This window comes from Camelus dromedarius, chromosome 15 (genome assembly GCF_036321535.1).
Source record: "Camelus dromedarius isolate mCamDro1 chromosome 15, mCamDro1.pat, whole genome shotgun sequence".
NCBI classification, from domain to species: domain Eukaryota; kingdom Metazoa; phylum Chordata; class Mammalia; order Artiodactyla; family Camelidae; genus Camelus; species Camelus dromedarius.
Genome location: NC_087450.1, coordinates 8,392,026 through 8,402,739, shown reverse-complemented (window position 1 = coordinate 8,402,739; position 10,714 = coordinate 8,392,026). Strand labels below are relative to the sequence as shown.

General features: G+C 56.5%; 1 protein-coding gene across 15 annotated transcripts in view; it reads left to right on the top strand.

Annotated features, from left to right (window-relative positions):
• The first annotated feature begins 452 nt into the window (after window positions 1-452).
• LOC116151746 (coiled-coil domain-containing protein 144A-like) overlaps window positions 453-10,714 on the top strand; it is a 120,720-nt gene continuing 110,458 nt past the window's right edge. For 13 of the 15 annotated variants that reach the window (XM_064494329.1, XM_064494327.1, XM_064494323.1 and 10 more), the window contains exons 1-4: window positions 454-594; window positions 2,958-3,047; window positions 4,545-4,803; window positions 5,888-6,716. The gene's annotated coding sequence lies outside the window, so the exon portion shown is untranslated. Of the gene's footprint in view, window positions 595-2,957; window positions 3,048-4,544; window positions 4,804-5,887; window positions 6,717-10,714 lie in introns of all 15 variants that reach the window. The other 2 variants (XM_064494334.1, XM_064494326.1) reach the window with 2 other exon arrangements.

The window sequence follows — 10,714 nt, the reverse complement described above, 5'->3', positions numbered from 1 at the left end:
TGAGGAGAAGGAGCCCTGTCTCGGGGGTCCGGTGAAGAATCATGTGTGGCCGAGGTGGTGTTCCCCGGGGGCCGTGAAGGGGGGGTGTGGGGTTTGTGTGGCGGCCAGCGGAGGATCTGGGAGTGTGGTGTGCGGCCTGGCCCGGGGCCTGTGTTGCTTGTGGTTGTGGGCCGGGGCCCTGTCGTCGTCTGGGTGGGGGCATTGGGGTTGGGAGCCCAGCTGGCCCGTCCTGGGCCGCGGGTGGGCCAGCCCCACCACCCCTCGGCCCGGCCTGGCATGGCCGGGCTAGGCCCCTGTCGGCCCCACCCGGCCCCACTCGCAGTGTCCCATAGTGCGTGAGCCCCGGCCCGGGCATCACTGCTAACGGCGGGAGGGGTAGGGGCGGGGCGTGGGGGAGGAAGGCCGCGCAGGCGGGAGGAGGGGGCGCGTGCGCGCGCGCGCGCGCCGACGCACAGCTGCGCAGACGCGTGAACCGCCCAGAGCCTGTCGGACGTCCGCCGAAGCCGGTTGCTCCTGGACCAGCCCCTGGAGGAGGAGCGCGGCCTGGGGTCCGGGCCGCCGCGAGCCGTCGCCTCCGCTGCCTTCGCCGAGCATGTAAGGGGGCGCTGGTGCGGGCGCGCAGGTCGGGGGGCCGGCGCGTGAGGCCTGGTCTGTACCCTTGGGGAGGCGCCCGGGGAGGGCTGCGGAGGGGAGGCCCGGGCCGCCGCCCTGGCTCGTGGTGCCCCAGCCACCCCAACCCGCCCCGTTAGTAGTTGTTGAACCCCACGTCTTCGTCGCCGCTTCCCCACCACGTTTGGGAAAGCGGCTGCAGCCCCGGGAGGTGGGAGGGCGCTGGCCGGCCCCGGGGTACCTCCGACCGGCCCTTGGGTCATGGCCTGCCCCCGGCAGGCGGGTGCGGTTCGGTGCGTTCACGGGGCCGCCGCGGTGGGAGGGGTGCTTCCGCGTGTGCGCCCCTGGGTTTGATCCTTATGCCCGCGCGGCCTGTGCTGGGGTGGCCCGTGCTCCCCTTACGTTCGCGGGGTGCACGTCTCGCGGCCAGCCTGCTCCTGGGAGGCGGAGTGGTGCTGTCAGGGTGCGGGGGCGGCGGCAGCGACGGCAGCGGGGAGAGGGGTCTGCCCCTGGGAGCCTGTCGATTTGCTCCCATCTCCGCCGCGTCCTGTCCTGGGGGCGTCCTCTGCCGCCCCACCCCCCCTCGTCCTCAGGTCACGGGTTACAGGTCTGTCTGCTGCCGGGAGGCAGGCATGGTGCGGTGCAGTCAGTGTGCCGGGGCGGTGGCAGTGAGAGCGTGGAACGGGATCAAATCCCCGCGCTCTCAAGGGTCAGCCCCAATCCCACCATCGCCACTGCAAACCCCACTGGCCACTCCGTGCCCGCCTGCCAGGGGGAGGCGGACAGGGAGCAGTGCGGTCCATGAAGCTGGAGCAGAAGAGGCCTCCCCCAGGCCAGGCCGTGGGGGTGATGGGAGCAACCTGATTGTCTCTAGCCGGGCGGCCCCTAGCCCCCACCGCTGCCTCTGCCTGCTGTCCATCCCCAGAATCGCCGTACCCTCCCGCTCGCAGTCCGGTGTGCACAGGGCCTCCCGCCTTTGGGGTCCGCTCCACCGTCCGGGCCATCCAACCACCCAAGGCCCACTGGTGAGCAGTGTGCAGCCCAGGACCACCCTGAGCTGCTGGCTCAGGTAAGGCCCTGGGTAGGCAGGGCGCCCTGCTGCGGATTGGAACTGCCTCTACCCACCCGCACCCGCCGCCGTGCTGCTCCCGGGGGCCTTAGACAGAGGACACAGGGGCTGTGTGCCCGCACACTGCGCGAGATCCCCATTTCAATTTTTTGTAAGAGATTTAATGTTGGAAATACTCCTTCCTTATGATTGCTAGGACTTACCAGTGAAGCTGTTTGGGCCTAGATTGTTCCATATGGGAAGATTTTTGACTATTCATTTTCTTTAGTGGTTAAAAATCAATGCAGGTTTTCCATTTCTTGTATCAGTTGAATAAATTATATTTTTCTAGGAATTTACCCATTTTGTTGAAATTTTCAAATTCTCAACACTAATTAAATCATAATGGTTTCTTTTCAATGTCTGAAGATCAGTAGTAACATTTCCTTTTCATTTGTGATAATTACGTTCTCTGTTTTGAGGTGTATTGCATAAAAGTGGTATAAACTACAGTTATTTCTGTCAGCTATTACTGATCTGCAAATACTATGACAAATTACTATTTATATTGTAAATTTTTCAGCCACAATAACTTGTCTTATTTTTATTTGACAATATAGTATGTTGTCCTGTAGACAGTCTTTGCATTTTAGCAATAGAACATGCAATTGGAAAGGTGGAATAGGGTCACAGAAACCAAGTATGCAGAGAGTCTCAAGAAGAAAAGGAGAGCCAGTGGTATGTAGGGAAGTTCAAGGGGAGGGCACATTGAAAGTCTTCGATTTTACAGAAATAGGTCTTACGAAAAGTGGTCAACCTCTTCGAGTTACAACCCTAAGTTAGTTTCTTAAGACACTTCTGATTTCAAAGTCCACCAGGCATCAGAAATAAAATTTCAGAATTCTTAGTCAGAAAAATCATAACTCTATTCTTGTTTTCATTTCTTTGAAGTTACTACTTTGATGTCAAGTGTGAAATTCACTGAGGGGAGTTCGGGGAGGTGTGTTTTCCTTTTCATCCTGTAGGTGTCATCGCCTAAATCCTGAATGTTTAGTGCTTTCATTTTCTAAGAATTCTGAAATAGGTTTTATATCAAAATCTGATGTTTTGAATGGTACTTTTAAAATTTTGCTTATTTGCAATATGCCGTTAGTTAAAATTGAGGCCCTGTGTTGAAGTCTCCTGAAATGCAGTGTAGAAGCTCATGAAAATTTTGAAGTAGGTGCTCATGCTTCACATCTGTGGAAATTGTATTTAAATTTAGCAGTAAAGATCATTTTATCTTTGTCTTTCATTCCAGGAACTTGTGTCCCTGAAGCCTGGTAAAGCTGCAGAGCTGGTTCCACTCACTTTTCTGAACAGATTGAAACAGTCAGGAAAAAAACTTTAGGTAAATTTTGCAGAATATATTGGGAAGAAACATCTAATGGAGAGACAGTTATTGAACCTGCACTTAAGAACTTTTGATTGTGATTATTTCTTCAGTTGATAGTTCCTTTTAATAGCAGTTTCTACACATTGTGTGTTTGTGTGTATTTGGGAGCAGTTGTGGATCTCTGAGTCTGGACATGAGGGTGTTCATCTTTGTGCATAAGAGACACTAACATCACAGAGACATTACTGGAGCTGTAACCTGCACTCACCCTGGACATCGTCACCACAGAGCCCCCCCCCCTTTGCTGTAGTAGCTGCAACGGTATTCTCTTTGGGTTTCATGTTATTTGTTCAGACTTCTGTCATCCTCAGAAAGGGTTAATGATGAGTAGAATTTTTCTTGGGAAATCTTCCCTAGAATACAGCTGTATTAATGTTGAGTAGTGAGATGCCTAGTTGAAAGTACTGTGTCATGGAGCTAGCGTTCCCCTCGCCACCACCACGGCACTGCTGGGTGGGTGCTTTGCTCACTACCATTATGGCCACGAGTGACAGAGATAGGGAACAGGACAGTGACAGTGACATAGCACAACCCAGGGTCTCCAAGTAGCAATAATAGTTGTAGGAGACACATACACAGGATGGAAACCAGAGCGTGAGTGGGAGGCAGCTGGCATAAGAGACAGAGATATGGAGTTCATTCATTCACGTATTTCATTTCGCAAAACTGTGGCCCCCCCCATGCACCGCAGTATGGTAGGCTCTGGGGGCACAGGTAAGTGTACAATGTTTTCCTTAATTTTTTCATATGAAGCAGAGAAGTACTTGTATAAACATAGTATAGTGTTAAAAGCTCTACACGAGACATGGGCAAAAGTGTTGCAGGAACAAGAGGAGAGAGGGATAGACTGTGTGAGACAGTCAGACAGGAGTTCCCACGTACGCGTGAACTGGGCTTAAATAATTGGTGTCAGTTTTCTAGACAGAATTAAGAGGGAGTTGTAGATAAAGGGTCCTGGGTGTGTAGAGAGTTAAAGGGACAAAGCAGCATGCATATTCAGAGGGTGACGTTGTGGGGACGATAGCAGAAGGTTAAGCTATAAATGGTGTGTCAGGGGGAAGGGTTAGAAGTATAGAGACTGGAAAATAGGGTTTTGGGGCTTACAGTGAACAACTTAATATGTAAAGCTAAGAAGTAATATACTGAGTTTTCTGTGTACTGGAGAATGACTAAAGGTTTTTAGGCAAGGGAACTATACCATTAGATTCATTTTATAGAAAATTAACCGTGTAGTGTGAGTATGACTTAGAAGCAACACCACTGAATATTGTTACTGAAGATTGTTTTTCCATTTAAAGTGAGAAATACCATGATTTAGAAGGTCTGTGATGTAATTAGCACTGTTATTTGGCCAATAAGTGATCTTGATTTCAAAGTAACATACTTTTTACCTGTAGCCTTAATTATAGATGTGATTACATAATGCTGCTCTCTTGCCTTTTTTGTTTTCAGAGAAGATCTCCATGTAAATCGACAGTTGCTGCAAATGTCTCCCCATGTCACAGAGCCGTTCTCTGAGCTGCTGTGTCCATTCAGCACCAGCCAGGTTGTAGAGATGCTGCCAAGCCTGGGGTGCTGCCTCCTGGAAGAAAGCATTCTGATAAGACCAATGGTGTAGAGGAGGCAAGAGTCTGCTTTCCTTAATCATCCACTGTTGTATAAGTGAGCAAAGGGAGACTCATATTAAATTACCTGCCTGCGTTCGTACCTGGTAAGTGCTAGCAGCTGAGATTAAACCCAGATACTCCGTGGTGCATGAGCTCCATTGCTGTGATAAATTTCATCTCCATTTATTCCAGTAAAATCAGAAGCAGCACATGTCCATCATTGTTATTAATCAAGGTTCACAGCTATTCAAGTCAACTTGATAAATGTAGAAGAAGGAATAGCATAGAAATATTAAAGGAGAAAACAAGCTGTTACTTGTAGGCACTAATGTTAGTCCTGTTGTGCTGGGACTTACAGGCTGAATGGCAGCTCAGGAGGTTAGCACAGGCATTGCCTGGATCCTCTTTCCTCCTTTTCTCCTGCTTCCAAATGAAAGTGAATGTGTGTGCAAATGAATGTGGAAGCAGGTAGAAGGGAGGGAAGCTTCCTGGCAGGAGCTCAGGTGGGCAGCTGAAGGGAGCACTTGAGGGGCCCTGTGGCAGCAGGGTGGGTGGGGGCAGAGAGGAGGCAGTTGGATGTCAAAGTCACAGCCAGAGACTGAGGTCTGACCCCACCCTCATCCCCCAAAAAACCAGTCACTCCTGCTGTGAGGAGGTAGAGATGGGAGGGGTCTCCACACCCACATGGGCTGAGGTTCAGAGGGTGGGGCTGCAGGGAGGCTGGGGGATGGCTGGAATGACCTTTCTCCTCTGCTTCCCTGTTCTGCATCCCCTTTGGCTGGGTTTACAGATCCTTCCCTGAAAGATGGGGTTGGGGGAGGGGTGAGGTCAGAGAGGCCCAGAGTGGGAATGATCTCTATGGCCACCATGGGGCATGCAGGCAGGCCCAGAGCCCTGGGGCCCATGTCAGTCTGTCGAGCTGTGCACAACCGAGACCCATGTGGTGTACAGTCCTGAACGGAGCTGCCCACTGCTCCCACCCATGCATAGATTGGGAAGAATGTGCCCAGATCCCTGGCTCCCTGCTCCCCTGGACACACTGGCAGGTGGCAGACAGGTACAGAGAGCAGTTGCCTGTGAGCAAGGCCGAGGCCTGTTTCAGGGCCCAAAGCCTGGGGTTGTCACTGCCCCCAGCAGCCGGAGTCCGAGACTCCCCACCATAGTCCCCTTTCCTGCTTTCTCTTCCAGCTGCTGCTGGCAGCCCCAGGCCGGGGTCAGGGCCCTGGATGTTAGAAGCCACTGCTGCCCCTTCACTCTCCTGAAGCCGTCTCCTCCTCCTGCCTCCGCTCAGAGCCCCTGCACCCTGGCCCCAGCCCGGCCTGGCCCCGCTCACCACTGGACCCTGGCATGTCAGGGCCTGGCCCGCGCATGCCTGTTCAGCCCGTGGAACCCTGGTGGCCCCACCAAAGATGACAGGCCAGGCCGATGTCCCGATCACCCTATGGGTTTTCCATCTGCTGCTGCTGCTGCTGCTGCTTGGGCACCAGCCAAGTGTGGCCTCAGAGATGGATGTGCATCCTTGGGTGGGCCATGCCCCATGTTGGTGCAGAACAAGTTCTTCAAGTACTTCTTGGCGGCCACTGAGTTCTCTGCCAATGCTTTGCACTTCTCCTGGACCCTGTGCAACCCGAACCTGCACTGCTACAAGCTCTGCATGAAGGTGGCCAAGGTGCCCACCTGCAGCAGCCCCACCTGTGTTGGAATCTACCAGTTGGAATCCTTCCTGGAGTCCACACCCAGCTGCCTGGGCCTGGAGAGCTGTGACAAGGTGCTAAGGCTCTGCAACACCTCAGGGCCCCTGTCTTTACTGTAGGCCAGCAAGCAGTTCCTGCAGATGAAGGGACAGCTGCTGCCGCAGAAGGATGATCCTGGGCTCCAGGGCGGGGCCCTCCCACCCCAGCGACAGCTTCTCCGTGGAACACCTGGTCATGGGCAACCACAACCCCCGTGACATGACTGGTGGCCCTGAGAACTGCCTCACCAGCCTGACCCAGGATGGGGCGGGGATGCTTTCCAGGTGAGTGACTACTGGGGAGAGGCCCAGAGAGCAGCATTCTGGACAGAGGGAATGGGGAGAGGGTCTCTTCTGCTGGGCTGACCTGGCCACCGTCCTTGAGGGCTCCCTCGGGGAAGCCAGTTGCACTGAGAAATGTCCTCTGCAGGCTCACTGAGAGAATAGGGACCTGGGGTGCCTGCCTGAGGCCCCCAGGGCCGGGCGTGGTGCCGGCACACTGGGAGGTGCTTGCTGAGTGTGCAGGGAAGGATGCGTCTGGTTTCTCCCAAGATGAGGGAGTTTTTCATTTCTGGCTGGTGGAAGGCCCCTCCTCTTCTGCAGGTAGGACAGTTTTAATGGGCCAGCAGGCTGCCGTGGCCTGTGGCAGGGTCTGCAGGGGCCTCCTGGGACACGGGAGGAAAAATGAGAGTGGGCTGTCGGGAAGTGTGGTGAGGAGGTGCAGCTTGGGGGTTGCACTTGTGGCCGCACAAATCCTTACCCTGCAGCTTGTTAGTTACCCAGCTCCTGGGAGGTGTTCTGGTGCCAGGGACGAGGAGCAGTGAAGAGGCACAAGGAAAGTCCTTTGTGTCCTGAGCTGCCTTTCAGGTCATGGGAGGGAGAAGGCAGTAATAGCCAAACATAAAATGCGGTGGGTATGGGGAGGTTGGGTCCCTGCTGTCGGGCCTGTGTGTCACCCGGAGTTAAGGCTCATTTGGTCAGGGGGTCGTGTTCAAGATTCCGGGAGATGTGCGGGCAAGCCTTGTGAGCTTCAGCGACAAAGGTGGGGGATGCATGGGTGCTGAGTGGGAACCTGGTGGGAGGGGTTGGGGCACTTCACCTTCTTACCAGTTTGGTTTCCTTGGTGAGCGGGCCACCTGCACAGGAGGGCACTATCAGTGTGCTGGGACACTGGACAGGACTCCATGGCATCAGGGCAGGCGAGGGGCCTTGCAGATCCTTGGAGGGGAGCCCTCCTTGCAGGAAGCCCAGGGAGTCACGGGAAGCTAGGGCCGCAGCCAGGGCAGGGAGGGCAGCAGGGGCCAGGCTGGGCTGGGCTTTCATGCCAGCAGGTCATCGTGGGGCCAGGTGACGAGGTCCAGGGATTTTGGCCCCTCCTGAGCTATTGGGGCTCCTGGATTCCACAAAATAGCCTCTGGAGAGGCACCAAGCAAGCTACGTGGGGTTACAAAGGAAGCCGGTTTTCCTGGACCTGATTTTGTTCATAGCCTCAAAGCTGAGGATCAGGAGAGGAGCTAAGAGGTGGCCAGAGCCGTGGGAAGAGGGGGCAGGTGTGGAGTCCACAAAACCAACAAAAAAAAAAAACACATTTTTCGGGGCCCCCAGTGCTGGGGTGGGAGACTGGGAAGGCAGATCTTCGGTCTGGGCAAGGTGGAGGTCAGCTCCCCCCACCTCCCCGGGCAGCATGCTGGTAGTACTGGTCCTTGGCAGCTGGGGAGGAGGTGAGTGGAGCAGCGTATGGAGGGCTTTTCTGAGGAGTAGAGATACAGGGCATTGGCGGGTCTGGGAGGTGGGAGGGTGCAGGAGCTGTCCATGCTGGCAGCCTGGGCCCCTGCCCAGCTCTGCCCCGAGATCCAGCCAGAAGAGGCAGAGCAGGCCAGTTCCGTGGTGCTCAGACACATAGCAGGACTGCCTTCTGACCAGCAGAGCCTGCCCCAAAGCCCAGGGCGTGGAGCGGTTCAAGTTCTAGAGGACGGTCCCTGCTGTGGAGTCGCAGGGCTCCAAGGAACCCTGTTTGAGAACTTCATGGGTGGGCTCTTCTGGGCTGTCTTCTGGTCCCAAGAGTAGCTGAAGTCTCACTCCAGAGCCTCAGTCCTAGGGCTGTGGCTGCCTGACAGGGCTTTGCCCTGACCTGCCCCTAAACTCCCTCCCCATTGGTACCTCCCTCCTCCTCAGGGTCCAGGCCAGAACCCCCCCCCCAGGCCCCACAGCCCAGCTGGGGCTGAGGTTCTCTCTCCTGTGTCCCGAGCATCTTTCCTTTGCTTCCTTCCTCCCCGAAGGTCTGCCCCCCTGTGCAGCCAGGGTGGGCTCTCTGGGGCATTTCTGATTGGGGTGCTGTCCTGCTTCTAATGCTCACTGCCCCCTCTTGCCCTCTGTGCAGGACAGGGTGTGGGCCTGGCTCACCCGACATGCGCTGGAGAGAGGAGTGAGCTGGTGCAGACGAGGCCGGCCCACAGGGATGCTGGGAGGGCCTCGACTTGGTCCGGCTCCCATGGACCCTGGGACAGGGGCAGAATTCAGATCGGTTCTGCCTGTCCTGGGGCAGTGCCAGGCCATGCAGAGAGCAGGGATTCATCCAACAGACCTGGGCTTCGATCCAGTCTTGGGCGCCCAGGACCTGGGAGTTCCCCCCAGGGTTGCTCTGCTGTGGCCCCCAAGTGCCCGTCTGCAAAGTGGAGCTGCAGCAGGTACCTTTAGGACTGCTGCTGCAGAGACCCAGCACCCGGCACAGGATGGAGCCCAGTGGTGGTCCCCTCCCTCCGTGAGCCCTGCTCTTCCCTCCAGGCCTGCGAGTGCACAGCGTGGTGGAGGCAGCCCTGCCCTCACCTGCCTCCACCACCTTGTCACCCCCAGCACACAATCTGAGCATCTACTCCGGGCTGTACCTACTTTCCAGACAGGAGGGCTGTGGTGTGGGCTGCCAGGGGGCTGGAATGAGGAGGGGAGGGTATGGGCCCAGCCTGGACCATCTTAGTCTGTACAGGCCCCTCGAGGGGGAAGGTGCTGGGTTTTGAAATAGCCTTGACACCTAGTCAGTGGGGACAGGACAGAGTGAAGCGGCTGTCACGCAAGGTGGTGTTGGGGGAGGCACTGGACTGTGGTCAGACTTTCTGCTGGGGTTCTCCAGGACATCAGAGAGGGTCCGTTCTGGGGCTGGGGCCCTGGGTTGGGGGCTGGTGGCTGCATTAGGTCCCAAGTTGGGTGCAGGGGAGGGCGTGCTGCAGCTGGGGCTGAGGCTCAGGAGAGGTTTCAGGTCCCACTGCCACCCTGCCATCAGGCCAGGTGGGCACCTTCCCAGGTATGGGATTGGCCGTGGGACCTTGGCCCTGGTCTCTGTCCCCAAATGTTGATTAGGAGGCCAGGGCAGATGGCTCTGCCTACCACCAAGAGTGTCCTCAGAATGGTCCAGAGGCAGGGCAGGAGAACAGGCTTCCCAGTGATAGGGGCCAAGTGCAAGTGTGCCCAGTACTGCTTGGAGGGGCAGCATGAGGAGTTGGCAAGTTGCCTCCTCAGAAGACATGAACATTTGCCACTGAAGACCCCCCACAGGGCTGCCCCTGGTGAGCCAGCATCCCCAACCAGCCTTTCTCCCCCTGAGGTCCCCTCCTGCTCTATCTCTGGGTAAACCAGCAGGTCAAGCTCTTAATGCTTATCTGACTGCATGAAGCCTCACTCCCACCTTACATATGGGGACACCGAGGCTGGGAGGTGAGGGACAGGCCCGAGTCCACACAGCCATAAGAGGGGCAGCTCAAGTCCAGCCGTCCTGGCCCCGTTGGCCCAGAGCCGGAGGCCGCCCACATCCAGCTCTTGCCATGCCTACAGACCTGTCAGGACAGACGCTAGGAGGGGACTGCAGAACAGTGACCGACCTTATGTCGCTGGCCAGCTAGGCCCAGGCAGCAAGAAGCAAGGAGTCCCTGTGGGCAGGCGGCCAGTGTGTGCATGGTATGCAGAGCAGAGGTGCCAACACCACAAGGCTGGGCCAGCTCTGGGGCACAGACTTCAGTCTCCTTCCTCTGCCCTCTGGCCTTGCTGCTGTGTGGGGTGGTGGCCGGCCAGGGGCTTTGGGAAGGGTAGGAAAACTGAGGCTCGTAGGCAGAAGGAACTTCCCAGGGTTCACGTGGGGGCGAATCGAGGAAGGGCGGTGCTGGCTTCCTGAGGCCAGGACAGCTCTACTGCATCCCCCGCTCACTTGGGCCGAGAGCTGCCACCCTCCCCTGGGTGTGAGTGGCTGGCACGTAGCCGGCACCCTCTCCTCGAGCAGGGCAGGTGACCCCAGG